Source organism: Glycine max, chromosome 10 (genome assembly GCF_000004515.6).
Source record: "Glycine max cultivar Williams 82 chromosome 10, Glycine_max_v4.0, whole genome shotgun sequence".
In the NCBI taxonomy this organism is placed as follows: Eukaryota; Viridiplantae; Streptophyta; class Magnoliopsida; order Fabales; family Fabaceae; genus Glycine; species Glycine max.
In genome coordinates, this window is record NC_038246.2 from 42,295,512 (window position 1) to 42,313,246 (window position 17,735).

The window sequence follows — 17,735 nt, forward strand, 5'->3', positions numbered from 1 at the left end:
TATCATACATAATAAATAAGTTATGATTGGATGATGGTATCAAACTTTTTATACTATCAATTTAATAATTGTAATTATATATTAATATTAAAATATTTTAAATTTAAATTAAAACTTTATTTAATCATAAAATCTCAAAGATTTATCAAATAAAAATTAAATATTTTAAAGATTTAATTTATGTGATCCTAAAATATTTTAAACTTATCACCAACATCTCTATTACAATATTACCCATATCATGATCTTTTCGGACACAACTACATCGTGGCAATTACTATGTGTAAAAAAGAATAAACTGATACTAGGTATAAATATATATGCTACGTATTTAAAACTTAAAAGAGAATAAACTGAGATATTAAATAAATAAATTTAGATAAAGTCATTAATATATAAAAAAGAAATTATGTGAATTTTTTCCCATACGCAATTACGCATACCCAACAAAACAAGGATCTTGCTGCGTAAACCCCAGCTCAAAATTAAAAGTAGCATCAATAAATAGGTGTGTTGAAGCAAACACAAAGCATATATGCCTATATGTCACTGTAATAAAAAGATATATATAATTATCGCTTTGTGACTAGCTAAGGAATATTCTCATCACTTGTTGGTTGATTATGCTTTACGCACTATTCTTTCTCTGTCTTTCACGTGCTTACGAAGTTCATGCGCAGTTGGGTATCATCAATGCTTTTTCATTTTTCAAGTCCTTTAATCTGAACCTCAGAGTTTAATTATTAACAATATTCTTATGGTCTCAATATATTAGATCCAAGCACTTTCGATCTCTTTCTTTTATTCTTTTTGTTTTTCTAACGGAAAAATTTGTTAATCTACAGTAAATAATCAGGAAATTCCTATTTGGTTGATGTTAGAGGATTTTGCACTATCTTCTGTCGCCAGGATCACAGTGTCTACCTTGTTGGATTCGAAGTCTCCTCCTAAGTCCTAAGGGAGTGTTTATTAACAACTTTGCTTCATCACACCTGCATGCATGACTCTGAATCTAGTCAACATTTCTGGTTCCAAGCATTTTATTAAGCACATAGATTTTGACGTTCACTTCTGAGTACATGAAATATTGTGGCTTCAACTGTTCAACAAATTCAGACGAAAAAAATTCATGCTGTAGCCACTAAAAAGTTTTCTACAATAGGAATTAATTAGTTAAACTTTATTTTGGCATATATGAATATTTCTGAGAAAGGAATACGATTTTAAGCGAATTTAATTAATACTACATATTAAAATAACTTTTTTGGATATCAAATCTAAATAATTGTTATAATAATGAGAACTGCCCCCTCCCTCTCGACTTCTTATATATAATAATAATTCTAAGTATTTGTTTTGGATAAATAGATTTTTGGATAGAAACTAAATTAGTTTGTCTAAATGATAAATTTATCTAATCAAAACAAATAGTTTAAGAATAAAAATAATTTAATAAAGTGATTAAATACTCATAAATTTTAAATTCTTCAAAGTTATTTATTTTTGTAGTAAAAAGAAACAAAGGAAAAAAGGAGCAAAAATAAAAAAGAAAGAATTCTGATCTAAATATGACCTAATAATGAAATGAAAACACTACCCACGGCAAAACATTGGGATTTAAGTTTAACTGATGTTTGTGTATTTATTTATTAGTCAACGCATGATGATCAATGGAGTGCACAACTGTCATTCAAAACATTAGCATCCCCTAATCCCAAAATTTGGCTCTTTTGGTCATATGTACAATTCCCTTTTTCTTATTTTAATATATAAGCCACAAAATTAGTCTAATTTAATTAATTCAACAATGTGTATAAGTTATCCTAAGAGTTCAATAGTTATATGCTGATAGTGTCGTTGAATCTTAATTTACTTTTAAAATAATTATTATAAAAATTAATAAATTTATTGTACAGAAGGAGTTCTTAGAATGAGTTGTTGCAATTGAATAATGATATAATTTTTTTTTTCACTATCAATATAACCTTTTATCATATAAAATATTTAAATATATTTTTCATTCATATAATTTAGCGTTTTTTTTTCATTTTCATTCTTGTAATTTTTTTTCTTCTTTTAGTCCTTATAAAATATATTTATTTTATTTTTTATCCTTAAAGTATCTTAAATAACATTTTTTTCACTGTTTAACATTTTTTTACTGTTCAAATTACTATCTTTAAAATGCTTTAACACCAAAAAATTTCAAAGTACTATCTCTAAAACGCTTTAACACCAAAAAATAAAATAAACACATTTTATAAAGATTAAATTATTTTTTAAGAACAAAAATAAAAATACTAAATTATTAGGAAAAAAATATATTTAAACTCATAAAGAAATTATATATAAACCTGGCCGCTATATTTTATTTGATGAGGTCAACTACATGTACATATACTCAGAGTCTGATAGTGATTTGATATAATTAGATTCAGCATATCCTATACCACCCCACTTTCGTATCCAGTTACTTGCACCTATATGCCAAATGCGGGATCTAACCAACTTTTATTTTTTATTTTTTTGTCTTAGGAAAAGTTATATATAACTCATGTAAGTCATGGTAGCTTTCACAAGTATGCTTGCGTTGCGTGTGCGCTTTGAGTTTGCATGAGAAAAGCCCTGTGCCTGTCGGGAATGTTTCCACCAAGTAAAGTTGGGTTTAGAATTCTTAATTCATGCATTTAATTAATCGTATGGTATTAAACATAAACTTGAAATGATATTTTACTTTCTAAAATAATAAAAATAAAAAAAATACTTTTTTATCTTAATCTTTCATTTCATCCGAAAAAAGAAATTTTGATTAATTTAAAATTCGATTAGAAAATGAATAAAATCTAATATAAAATATTTTTTTTATCAAACATTATACTCAAATAATATCTAAACATCTAAACGATTCAATCTTAACTTTCTGATAAGAAATATATTTTAATACACCTACTTTTTACTTTTCCTTTCTCAAGCAAGTAAATTATAAAAAAACAATACCTTTTACTCAATTTTCTTTTTACAATACCTGTTGACATTTTTTTTCCCATCGATCCCTTTTTTAATAAATCTTTTTCTTTTCCCTTTTATGAGATATATTATGAGGACAAGTTGTTAAAATAACATCACTCTTATAAAAATAATATTTATAAATATAAATTATGTAATTTGTTTATCCTTATTTAGTTACATTTGGTAACGATAGTGCCAAGAAATTTCTCAAATTTGATCCTTTGCTTCTCATTCAAAACGTAGATTGATCTATATCAAGGAGAACAACTATAGGTAATCATCCAAACTTGTTCTAGAAATTAATTTAAATTAATTATCATATTTGATATCTAAATCCTTTTTAACATCACTATTTATTCAATTAGGCCAAATATGAATTACGTGGACAAGAAAGTGGAAGAAAGGGATAACCATGGATTCGATTTTCAAGTCAAAAACTCTGTACACCATGGATTAATCCAGCATATTCATATCCGATGAGTTTTTGTCAAATACTAAATACTAGTATAATCAATAATCAAAATTCATTTATAAGTAGTAAAATAAAGCTATGATATGATATGATGAGTCAATTCATAGACTCAGCTCGAAAAGCCACCAATATAAATACCTCTACCCCGTTGATATGCTTCATCAATTAATTCTCTAAAGTTCTCGAGTTTAATTTCCAATTAACACACACTATGAAGGTTCTAAACTTTATTTTGGCATTGATTCTTGTTCTTGGCGTGGTTAATGTTCAGCCAAACCTAGCTGGTAGGGTATTGAACATGAAGGAGCAACTGAGCCTTGTGTCTCTAGATGATAAGGGTCCTGTGACTCCCTCAGGGCCTTCTACATGCACATATATCCCCGGAACAGGTGGCACAAACTGCCCCCCTGTGAAGGAAATCAATGTCGCAGGAAACGCTCTGCACCTCAGTGGTGAAACTTATCCTCGCCTTGTTGTTCCGTTTGGTGTTTCAAAGAATCAACATTGAAGCTCTCTTAAGCACGGAAACCTCTCTGATTATAAGTTTTATTAATTAAGCTCAGAACACACTTTGGTGAAGGGTGAATTAACTCTCCAATAATTGGAAGAAATCAAAGACTACATTATATATATATATATATATATATATATATATATATATATATATATATATATATATATATATATATATATATATATATATATATGTGTGTGTGTGTCTCTAACAAAAGGATCATTGATTAACTTATTTATCATTATTATATATTTGTTTTCTTGTAATCTTCAGCAGTTTATGTTATATATATGCTTTACAATGTTGTTGGATATAGGCATTTTCCCTTTTTTAGAACATATAAAACAATTGTATTATATATAAACTGTGGTTAATTGTATTTTGAGATGTATGGTACATAAATATTAGGTTTACTTACTCATTGCGTCTCTATGTTAATCTTAACTTTACTATTTTGATGTCATCAATTGTCTTTTAACTTGGTTGGCCTTGGATGCTCTAACAGACTAACACTGTCATAAAATAAAAGTTGGCATTGTAAAACCACTAAAAATTTCTTCCACACCTTGTAAGTTGTAACCATGCATAAACAACAAATATGCTTTCACCACGTACATATCTTGTCGGAGGTGATTTTCAGTAGCATAGCCTCTCTCGGGTACTTTCATTTTTATTTTTTTTTCCTTCCCCTCTTTATTTTCTCCTTTCTTTCCCTATCTCTGTCACAAAATCATCGTGTATAGCCCATTTGATGAGTGTCTTAGGCTAGAATTGTCAATCCAATAACATCATGTTAGAATCAAACATGTTCCCAATTTCTCACCATTCTAGATAGAGCACATATTGAGAAAACAAAAGCAGAGGCACATGACTAGCCTTCTTTAACAAGCCTAAATCCCTCCATCGTACATATCTCCTATTACCATACTTTGGAGATAAAAGTGGAAACCAAATAGTGTCAAAATGAGCAAAAAATCGATCTCCAACTCTATTTAGCTTAATTATAGGCTTAATGTTAAACAATTCTAATTATCCTTTACCCCTAAATTTAAAGCACCACCTGGTTTTGGCACGAAAATTTTGTCTCAGCTAACCCATGCAAATTTTAGAGAATCGTTTCCTATAGACCACTGTTATGGAGATATTCACCTTAAATCTTAAGTTAGCATTGCTTAATCTAAACAGTAAGTGAGAACAACTGTTATGAAGATAATATTTACCTTAACACTCTCAAGTTAACATTGCTTATTTTAAGCATTATTGACTTGGGACAACTATTACCGAGGTCATACTGACTTTTCCTATTTATTCTGAAATACAAGAAACCATCCTAAGGAATACAAGGATCAAACAACTAAAATCTAACACTTGCACTTAATCCGACATTACCCAGATAAGGGTAATACTTGAGCGTAAATAATGGAATACCAGTCACATATGGTTAGGAAATCTTACACGTGGAACTTAACAGACCTAACACCCTTTCCAACCAAATTATGCCTAAATATGAGAGGACTCCTCCAAGATAAAGGTGGTTTCAATCATTCACAACTGTCATATATATACATTCTAACTTGAGTGCCAAAGTCTCTACAGGTGTCACCACTGAAGTCGATCATTAAGGACCACCGTGAACTGTCATACCTTTTACCGTGCCATCAACCAAAATTCTGTCCCTTGCGACCACATCACAACAATCACAAAAGACTTAAACGCATTTTAGTCTCAATAATTTTATGATTGTATAATTTTAGTTCCTCAAAAATTCAATTGTACATTTGGTCTCAACATTTTTAATGTTTAGCAAATTTATTCCATGGTTAGTCTGTAGTTAATATATTAATAAAATTGATGATATGACTGTTAGAAATAAATTTGTATGCTTACTATTCAAGTTATTATGTAATCAATTTTAATTTTAATAATAAAGTATTATTTTATTTTCATTGTTATATTTTACTATTTGACCAAATAATGTCCTTGATTAAAATTAAAGACTTGTTATTATAATAGATATTATGATAATGAAAAATAAATTTGTTCTAATTTTAATCTAAATTATTCTTAATCATATGATTATTGTAAATATGATATCAATAATCTGAATAGATTAATATATATATATATATATATATATATATATATATATATATATATATATATATATATGTGTGTGTGTGTGTGTGTGTGTGTGTGTGTGTGTGATAGTATTTGTTGGATAAATATTAATAGATCTCATTTATTAATTTGCATATATAGATGAGTCACATGTTGATGTGATCATTGAATTGACTCAATTAAAATTTTCTAATGGTTAAAAATTTACCATAAACTGTCAATAGAAAATTCTTAAGAAGAGGTATAATAACTACTTTCTTTGACCTGAGATTATTATAGTAATTAACAGGTTATTTGTTGTATTTTGATTCAGGACACCTAATGCTTTAGAGTACTTATTGAATGGATATTGGATATGATTAAATATCTGTAGAATTAATGATTAATCAAAAAGGAATCTATCAACTCTTGGTAATGAGTTTGAGCTCTATGAATAAAATTATATCTTGGTGAGGAAAATTAAATGAAAGAAGAAATGAGTTTCTTAAGTCATTATGAGTTAACTCAAAAGGGTTTGACAGTAATACTATATTCTAGAGTTAACCCAAAGTTGTAAAGATGGAGAATTATTACACTATTCTTCTAATGATTCTTGAAAGTAAAATGCTACTTCATGCTATCTAGACGTTAAGGAGTGTTTCTAGACGCCTACCTTGATTAGTATATTAATTTGATTAATATATTACCAGCTTAGTATTGAACCTACGAAGTCACACACAAACAAGTGTTCTAATCTTTGTTAAAGAAATTATTTTAATATTTGATGATTAATTAAATTAGAGAATTTAATATGATCAAATGATTAATTGATTTCAAAAAGGTAGAATATTATTATATTTTTGCTAGCACTGAAAATATAAATAATATGAAAGATTTGGTGAAAGAAGAGAAACAAACATGTATGATTTTGTATTTAGAACTTGGGTTAAAAAGGTGGCTAGATACAAGTTTGACTTGATTAATTATTATTTCAATTTTAATTGCTAAATGGTTGACAATAAAAGGTAACAATAAATAATATAGCTTAAAAAAGGATATTATCAATAATGATTTTGATTTGATCAGAAATTTGGTATCCTTAGTATGCTATAAATAGAGCCTTAGCATGCTATAAATTTGATATCCTTGATTTGATCATAATATAACTTAAATACAAAATAGATCATTTTATTCCGCAATGTGTGTTTTTGAACATCCTTTTTTCCTACCGTGACATCTAGCTAAATGATAATGTGTCACTAACATATTGACATGATAGTATGTTTGATATGATAACATGATGACATCGACAGTTGTTAGTAAAATCATGATTGTAACAAATTCCAATTTCATGAACAACAATTCAAATTTTGACCATTATGTAATATCATGTAAGCATAATGTGAGTGTCCTATTAATATATATGTTAGATTGTTAGGTAACTTGTCACTTAGTGTTATGTCATTACTTAGATGACATGTTAATTTTTTTAAAATTGATGACAAATTAATAATGAATCAAATTTATTAAATTTTTAAAAAATGTGTAATATTTTTTTTTTTTGAGAAATCAAAATTATACAACCATAAAATTTTAGAAGACTAAAAGTAGATATAAGCCCCCATGCAAAAAAGACCTAAGCTACCATTTTAAAATATTGATCAAGACCTTCTTTAGCATATTATGAGAGAGAGAGAGAGAGATTTAATTAGGATAAAAATAGACTAGTTATAACAAAATTTATGAACACATTGTAACCATCAAGAAATCATTTATTTCCTTTCCATGTCACGAACTAAAACTAATTAACTCTATAACCCCTCTATTTTATTTGATGAGGTAAACTCCATTCACATATAAGACTGATAACAACACTTCACTATCGATCATGCATGTAATTTATTTCGTTAGTTTAACTTCAAGATTCAAATGTGATAATGATATTTGAGATTAGATTTCACTATTGATATTTGCTACCTACCCCACTTTCCTATCCAGATTACTTGCATCTATATGCCGAATGCAGGATCTGGCCAAATTTGTATTTTTCTTGTTGTCGTGGAAAAGTTATTTGAATACATATAACTCATGTAAGTCATGGTAGCTTTCAGCCGTCTGCTTGCGTGTGCCCTTGAGTTGCATGAGAAAAACCCTGTGCATATTGGGAATGTTCCCACCAAGTAAAGGTGGCTTTAGAATCATTGATTCATGCATGCATATTTTAATTTTCGTATGGAATAAAACATACACTTTGGAAATTCGAATTGATATTTTTATACAAAAGCATTTATATTACTTTTTTAAATAATAAATTAATAAAGAAATACATATTCAAATACACAGTCTTAATTTTCACTTTTTCTTTTCCAAGCAAGCAAATTATAAAAAAACAATAACATTTTTTTACAATACCTAAAGTTCATTTTTTTTTCATATCATTTATCTTGTATATTTCTCTTTTCTCATCTCACTTTTCTGCGCGCATTTGTAACATATATTACGAAAATATGTTGATAATATAACATTACTCTTATAAAAATAACATAATATATGCTTTTATGCATATAAATATTCTCATTTAGTTATCCTTATATAGTTATGTTTAGTCACTTAGTGACGATATAATACCAAGAAATTTCTCAAAAAATTACACCATCTGCTTCTTCTCACTTAAAAAGTAATAGATCACGCATAATAAAAGATCACATAATAGTTAATATAAAAAATACTAATAAATAAATAAATAAATAATAAACTAATACTACAATCTCAATAAAAATAAAATAAATGTTACTATGATAATAATAGTAGAAAAATAATATTAAAAAAACTAATAGAAAACCCACATAATAAAAAATTTAATTAATATTATGAAAATAAAAATATTAAAATATAAGAGATATTTATAAGCGTACATCGCATGGCAGCATGGATACAAGTATTTATATGTAGTCATTTACTAACGGATATAGTAAAAAAATTCTCAAATCGGCTTCTTCTCACTCAAAGTAGACTGATCTATATCAAGGGTTAAATATCTAAACTTGTTCAGAAAGTTAAATTAATTATCATGTTTGATAACAGTACTATTCAATTAGGTTACATCAATTACGTGGATACATAAAGTGGAAGAAAGGGATAGACATGATCCAATTTTCAAGTCAAAAACTCTGTACACTACCATGAATTAATTCAGCATATGCATTCATATGTGATGACGTTTTTCTCAAACACTAAAGTAGTCAAAATTAAATTGTAAAATAAACCATGAGTCACACAATTAATAGACATCAAGACATGCATACGAAACGAATGTATAAATAGCTAGGTCCACCACACCCATGAGATGCATCATCAATTAATTGTCTTGCTTAATTAATTCCTCCAGTATTCAACAAACACACACCATGAAGGTTCTAAACTTCATTTTTGCCCTAATTCTGGTTGTTGCTGTGTTTCATCATGTTCAGCCAAACCTAGCAGCAGGTAGGGTATTGAACAGGAAGGAACAACTGAGTCTTATTATGTCCTTAGACAAGGGCCCTGTGACTCCCTCAGGGCCTTCAACCTGCACTTATATACCTCGAACCGGTGGCAGAAACTGCCCCCCTGTGGAAGAAATGAATGTCGTAATGTTGCACATATATTGACACTTTGAAAATTTATGCACTTTGCACCTCCATGCTGCTTCAACCCAGCCTTTCTTTCCATTGAAGTTTTAATTAAGCTGAGAGCACACTTTTTGGCGAAGGGTGAACGCTCCAGTAATATTGGAAGAAATCAAACACTGCAATATTAATTACTACATTATATTTATTCGTGTGTCTATCTAGCTAACAAAAGGATCATTGGTTAATTTATTTATCATTATTATATTTATTTGTAATCTTCTGCAGTTTATGTTGTGTGCTTAATTTATTAATGTTTGATACATGCAACACACTCTTTTTGATTGTATTGAGATGTATGGTATAAAAGTATTAGTTATTTAAAGAACAATCTGATGGCAGTGCATGCATATGTATTAAAAGTTACAAATATTTTTTTCTACTACTATTTTTTATTATTATTTGTGTACTTTCAATTTTATTAAACTTAACTGAATAATTAATATGCCACTTTGTGTGTGTTTTATAATTAGAGATAATTATATTTATCGCTTTTTCAAAACTGAACGAATTAGATTTAAAGCTTATTTTGACGTTCATCATATCACTTTATGAGTACATATAGCTCCAAGTACTGTTCAACAAATTCAAACATCTGAACAAATTGAAGCTGTAGCCACTAAAATGTTTTCCATCATAAGGAATTATTTAGTTGAAATTCATTAATGTAATTAATTCTGCTCTCGGCAAAGCAATGATTTAAGTGACAATTAAGATGTTTATTACTTAATGGACAATGATAAATTGAAATATTAACACTAGATAATCCCTCGTACAAGTACAGATCTATATAAACCAAATAATTAACACAAAATTCGCCTCATTCTTATCTGTCACTTTCTTTTAATATAACGATTCTAACGAATAACTCATAATTGTAAAAATGAAAATTATATAATTTTTAATAAATTTTAATCAATACGAAACACAATATATTAAAAGAAGTGTGACAGATAATCCTTACAAGCATAATTTCTCAGTTTATCTAAAATTTCTAATGTAACAATATATCACTCAAAATATGAGATTCAAACAAAAATATACAACTAAGTTAATCCTTAAAAAAAATGAGACATAAATTGATTTTGTTTTTATCTAATGTTGTCACAACAGAAATTGTTGAGTAATAGATAGATTATATTTATTAATCAATATTATCTTTGTTCTAGCTTATGCTAGCTTTTCCATTTTTTTAAATGTTTATTATAATATTAAGCTTATAACGATAAAAAAAGAGGGACGTGAAGATTAAATTATATTTTACCTTTAAATGAAACAAAATTTGGAGTTTATCAAATTAGTCCAATGAAAAATTTACTCACATTTTAGTCCAATTTATTCAGCAGTCATATTGATAATTATTTTTATGACATTTTTGTTTTTCTGTATCACGTGGACTCTTTCATTAACACTAACAGATGAAAATTGACGGATCAATAAATTTGTCATATTTTTTTCATTTTCAGAGACTAAAATTTGAATTTTTATCTTTTTGAAATAAATTTGTCAGTATTTTATATATTCAAAGATAAAAATAATTATTTACTCTAAATATAAAGAAAAGTTACCGTATCAATGATGAACAGAAAAATAACATTAAATTTCACCCACATCTTGACCGTAAACTATATCATTGGGATAAATAAAGATAAGTTACAAGATATTACCATACATATGAGATAAAAGTGAAAAGTAAACAATATCAGAATCAACTAGAAATTACCAGCTCCACTTAGTAAGCTTAAGTTAAACAATTTCAAATCCATTATCCTTAAACTACCACCTGATTTTGGTAGGCAAATTTTGTCTCAGCTAACCCCATGTAGTTTTCTCAAGAATTATTCCCACTATACCATAGAAAAGACCATTGCAGCCGTTGAAAATATTCATGACCTTGGTATTTTAGAGAGAGATCAAAGTAAACTAGATAAAACTACTATCTTTCTTTTTTATTTTAGCAATATAGACGCTTCCTTAACTAAATAATACCTCAATATTTAATTTGATATGGTAAAATACATTAATAAAAGAGATATATTGTTAGTTTGATAGTTGGAAAGGAAAACTTAATTAAGGATGAAAAAATTGGAAGAGAGAGGTTACATGTTTGAATCTCTCTAATGATTCTATGAAAACTAATAAATTAACTTTTGTTGTTGATAAGAAAAACGACATTGACATATACTGATATACTCTCAGATTGATAGCAGCACTTCACTATCGATTCGATCATGCAATTTATTTAGCACTAGCGCACGTAACTACAAGATTCAAAGGTGATATTTGCGATTAGATTCTACCTACCCCACTTTACTATCAAATACTTGAACCTAATGCTAAATGCAGGATCTGACCAACTTTTTATTTCCTTATTGTCATGGAAAAGTTAGTTACTCTGATATATATAGTTTTACTCATGTAAGTAATGGTATCTGCTTGCTTGCGTGTGCGCTTGAGTTTGCATAAGGAAAGCCCTGTGCCTGTTGGGAATGTCCCTACCTGGTAAAGTTAGTTTTAGCTAGAGTTCTTAAATTCATGCATATTTTAATTGTATGCATAAATCACATATTCAAATTACACACTTGATATTACTTTTTCTTTTACAAGCAAATTAAATTATATAAAAAAATATCTTTCTCATTGATCTGATATTCTAAAAAAATTTAATTTGGAGGAGTTATGCACCTATCAAAGTGCTTGTGTTGTCTCTTCATACGTATTCTAACCTCACAAATCCGTTATATTTTCAGATTCATTGTATTTGAGTATTGTCTATTGTGATGCTTGAAGGAAGAACTAAGTGGATAAATCCTCTAGCTCTTAGCCTTGATCGGAAAGCCATTGTTTTGGTATATCATAGTAGCCGATCTCATATTGCTTAAGAATTAAGATTAATGATAATTTATTATAAATACCCTTATTCCTTAACTTAATTGAGACATTTTTAAGAACAAAATTGTGAAACTTAAATCATTACCAAAGTGGATAATATCTTTGTATGAGGAGCCAAGACAAGTTTAATGTTCTTTTTCTTTTCTGATTAGTGTATATATCGTTTATATGTATTTATCCTCTCTTAATAAAATATATTTCTTATATTTTTTAAAACTATTTTTTTACAATACCATTAATTAATTCATTTTTTTACTTACATCTTTTTTTATCATGTCATTTGTCTTATACATTTCTCAGTTCAAACTTTTCTCCTTTTGTAAGATTTGTTATGAAAATTTATTGTCAAAATAGCATTACTCTTATATAAATAATATAATGCATGTTTTTATGTATGTAATTATTATCGTCATTTATCCTTAATTATATAGTTACATTTAGTCATTTACCAACGATAGTCCCAAGAAATTTCTCAAATTTGACCATCTGCTTCTTCTCACACCCAAACGTAGACTGTTCTATATCAAGGAGAGCAAGTAGTTAACTATCCAAACTTGTTCTCCAAAGATAAATGAATTAATTATCATATTTGAACTAAGTCCTTTTTAACAGCAGTACTATTCAATTAGGCTACATATCAATTACGTGGAAAAGAAAGTGGAAAGAAAGGGATAACCATGATCCAAATTCAAGTCAAAAACTCTGTACACCATGAATTAATCCAGCACATGACTAATTCATATCTGATGACGTTTTTGTCAAATACTAAATACTAGTATAATCAATAGTCAAAATTAAATCGTAAAACAAAGACATGAGTAACACAATTATAATAGACTCAGCTCGAAAGGCTATTAGGCTACCATTATAAATAGCTCCATCACCCCCATTGAGATTCATCATCAATTATCTTGCTTCCTCCAATTTTCAAATTAACAAACACCATGAAGGTTCTAAACTTTATTTTGGCACTGATTCTACTTGTTGCTGTGGTTCATGTTCAGCCAAGCCTAGCTGGTAGGGTATTGAACATGAAGGAAAAACTGAGCCTTATGTCTCTAGACAAGGGTCCTGTGACCCCCTCAGGGCCTTCTACATGCACTTATATCCCCGGAACCGGTGGGAAAAACTGCCCCCCTTTGGAGGAAATGAATGTCGCAGGAAACTTTCATCACCACAGTGATGAAACTTATCCTCGTCTTGTTGTTCCATTTGGTAGTGTTGCAACTAATCAACATTGAAGCTCTCTTTATATATATATAGATATAGATTCTTTATTATTATTATTGTATTGTATAGTACACACATATACTGCGTGAGTCTAACAACAGGATCATTGGTTTATTTATCATTATTATTTTAATTTGTAATCTTCTTCTGTTTACGTTATATGCTTTATTAATGTTGAATATAGACATTTTTTTTTCTTTTTCTCTTTTTAGACGTAACATATAAGACAATTGTATTTTATAAACTCTTTGAGATGTATTGATATATAAATATTATTCAAAGAACAATTCGATGGGATCGATTGCATGTATCTGTATAGTAAAGATACGAGTTACAAATAGTTTTTCTTTCCACCAAATTCATATTATTTGTATAGTTTTAATTTTATTAAACCTCACCAAATAATTAATGTACCGATAAAAAAAAAACCCACTTCTATGTGTGTTTTATATAATTTGAGGATAATTTATCGCTTTCTCAAAACTGAATAAATTAGATTTAATTCTTATTTTCCTCTAAAAAATATATGTTGTCAAGTTTGGATTCTCTTAATACTGCAATTATCCAAATATTCTATGTTAAAGTGGACAACAACAACAACTCAGAAGGTGATGATGAATGTGTGTACTCTTCCGCATTACGTATTTGTATTAAGTTTGGTGGGAAGAGTAGAAAATAATGAAATAATACGGAGATAAACAGCTAACTACGGCTGACTTTATATTTTGCGTGAAGGGATTTAATTAATTTAGCTAATGTTTTTTAAATGAACTTAGTATAGTTAATTAATGATGTTTCATTTTCTTCTGCTTTGTTTTCCACTGATAAGAAAAATATTAATTTCCCAAAAATATTCTTCAAATTATTCAAATTTTGTTTACTTATTTTTTTCATTAATAAATGTATCTCTACTTAAATATTTTTTTTTTATAAAAATAGAATAAACGCAATAGACAATTTGAAAGCGATTTTCAAAGTTATTAGAGATGTAAATAAAAAAACAGAGTGAAATATAATATACTCTATTAATTTCAAGTAGTTGACCCAATGGAACAAGTCAAGGTCTCATATATGATAGGTTGTAGGTTTAAATTTTCACTTGTTTTTTTTTTTTTTTTTGTGATAAGATGAATGTAAGTATATTGATAAATATTCTGAGTTTGAATATTTTTCCTACCTATTGGGACGTTATTTTTTCTTTCTAGTTTTTTTCTATCCAAAAAAATATACTCGACTCTATCATGGTATGAGGGCCGGGGAGTTATATTAATTGTAATACAAGAAGAGGGTGGTGAAATACTCTCATCCATTAGAGAGAAGTGTAATCTACACCAATTTAGCTAGTTAAATTTGGTTTAAAATAGATAAATTTTCATTAGAAGAGAGATGAATTATATTAGTTTCTTGTAAAATAAAAATGAACATTAGTGTGAATATTGGCATTCAAGTGGCCCCGATATTCATATTCAAAGTGTGTTCCAAGAAGGAACATATTGAGTTTGGCAACAAAATGACATTTTGCCAGGGAGGAAAGTAGGTACTAGGTAGGAATATTAATATGATGTAATTATTATAAGTCAATGCATTACACTTTACGAACCCATTGATTAAAATAAACTAAGCAACATTGAACACTTTCTAATGCTAAATGTGCCCCTTTTGGTCCGAAGTTACCATTTTTTGACGTAACACCATTGGATTCCGTTGTTAGATAAGCTCTACATCAGAGCTGATCTCTTAAACCATTAGATAAATCTTTTCGTTCTCTTTAATTATTTCATTTCCATGGGAATTCTAAGTTAATATGGAGTTGTCTTTTCTACTTTTGTATAATTCATCCACTTGTCGCCTCAGGATTTCAAAATATAGAGTCCCACAAATCAGTCATTTCCCTACAATTAATTTAATTCTATTGGAGAATCCGCCTGTCAAATTAAAGCTTGATCTAATTCAAATACCTTTTCTTTTCCACATGAACGCAAGAAATTATACTTTAATTTTTGAAAATGTGATCTGATCAGGAATGTGATTCTTAGGATGCCTGCCATCAAATTTAGTGTGCTCCGGGATATCTCATGTATGTTGTTGAGGAGGCCTTGCACTGTATCTTTTTTTTCCTTTTTATATTCACCACTCGTGTATTTTAGTAAAGAATGTTGAATTTATACTAATAGTATAAAATTTGTTAAGTATAACTTTTTAGGTAAGTATTTAACGATAAATGAATTATTTATCATACATACATAATTTATGATTATATAGTAGTGTAAAATCTATTTATACTGTTTATGTTTTTTTGGGAAGAAAAAAATAATATTTTTTTTATCTTAATCCTTTGATACACCAGAGTAAAAAAATTCTAATTAATTCGAAATTCAATTAAAAAATAAATAAAACTTGATCAAAAATTATTTTTATCAAAAATTAAATTCAAATAATATTCAAATAATTCAATTTTAATTTCAATATATTAATCATTTGTGTCTAATCTATAAGAGCTTATATACAAATCACAAAGATGAATCAGCAAAACATAATTTCTACCATCAAATACAGAATCCTACTGTTTGTGTATATACTATTTTTTTTCATGCATAAATAAATTAGTAATTTAATTACATGATATTTTAATATTGTCATATTGATCCCCTTAAATAATGGTACTCTTGATGGTCTAACTCAACTACTAATAAACATTTCAAGATAAATGTTGAACCTTTAAGAAATAAATAAATTACTAATTTAATTTTATTGGTGTGTTTTTCTGGTTGGTAACTGACGTGTTCACTAAAAAATGTTGGGATTTTTCAAGATCGCTTTTTGTCACATTTTAATTAATTGTGGTGACAACTGATAAGTGACAACAGCAATACCAAAGATTAGCATTAACGTAGAGGTCGGACAGAGAAAATTGGCAAACTCAATGCTACTATGGTAAAATTGACCTGTAAACAGTAAGATAAGAGGTGAGGTATCCTGTCTTTTTGGCCAGATTCGATGCAAATGATGTTAAGAAAAAGAAAAAGAAAACTCTATTTGCTAGAATCAATGCGTTCCCCCCACCCCTCCAAAAAAAAAAATTAAGCCATTTTATTCAAGTGTACGTAAACAGGTTTTCAGCAGTGAAAATAAGTTGAAGTTATCCAGAATTTGACTAAGAGATAAATAAAGTTTAATTATTAATTATTTTAACTAATGATCAAATTTAAATAATACTTAAATAATTTAAGTTTAACTTTAATACATTAACCACTTTGTGTCAAATTGCTTAATCAGTTAGTATGTGTCAAATTGCTTAATCAGTTAGTATCATCTGTCAAATGATGTATCATTGTCTTCCTCTTACACCATTGAAATTTAAGGGACGATTGTGCGTAGTTTGTGGTCATCACTTAAGGATTTGGACTTTGAGGCTTAATCAGATTCAACTAAAGTAGTGCAGAATGGTTGGACAATGGACAATAAATCGATCGAGCTCCCTTTCAACTCGATTATTACATGAATTAGCTAGTGGTGCTGCTTAGCTTAAAATAGCAGGAGACATCTATATGATATCATCTTTTTATTAAACAGGATACATTACTTTATAGTATTAGTTTCTTCCGAAGGGGAGAAGTTTCTTTAGATGTACTTAAACATAGTATATATGTATGACAAATGCATCACTCGTTATTATTTGACAAAGCAAATTTAACAGTATAAACTAAAAGTATACATTTTTATGAAATTAAGACTAAAAATCATAAAAATTAAAATAGAAAAGAACTGACATTTCAGGGAAAAAAAAATATATTTGCTAGCTAGAAAAAAAATAGGAAGAACAAATGTGCACAATGTTTTGTTTTGTTTTTTC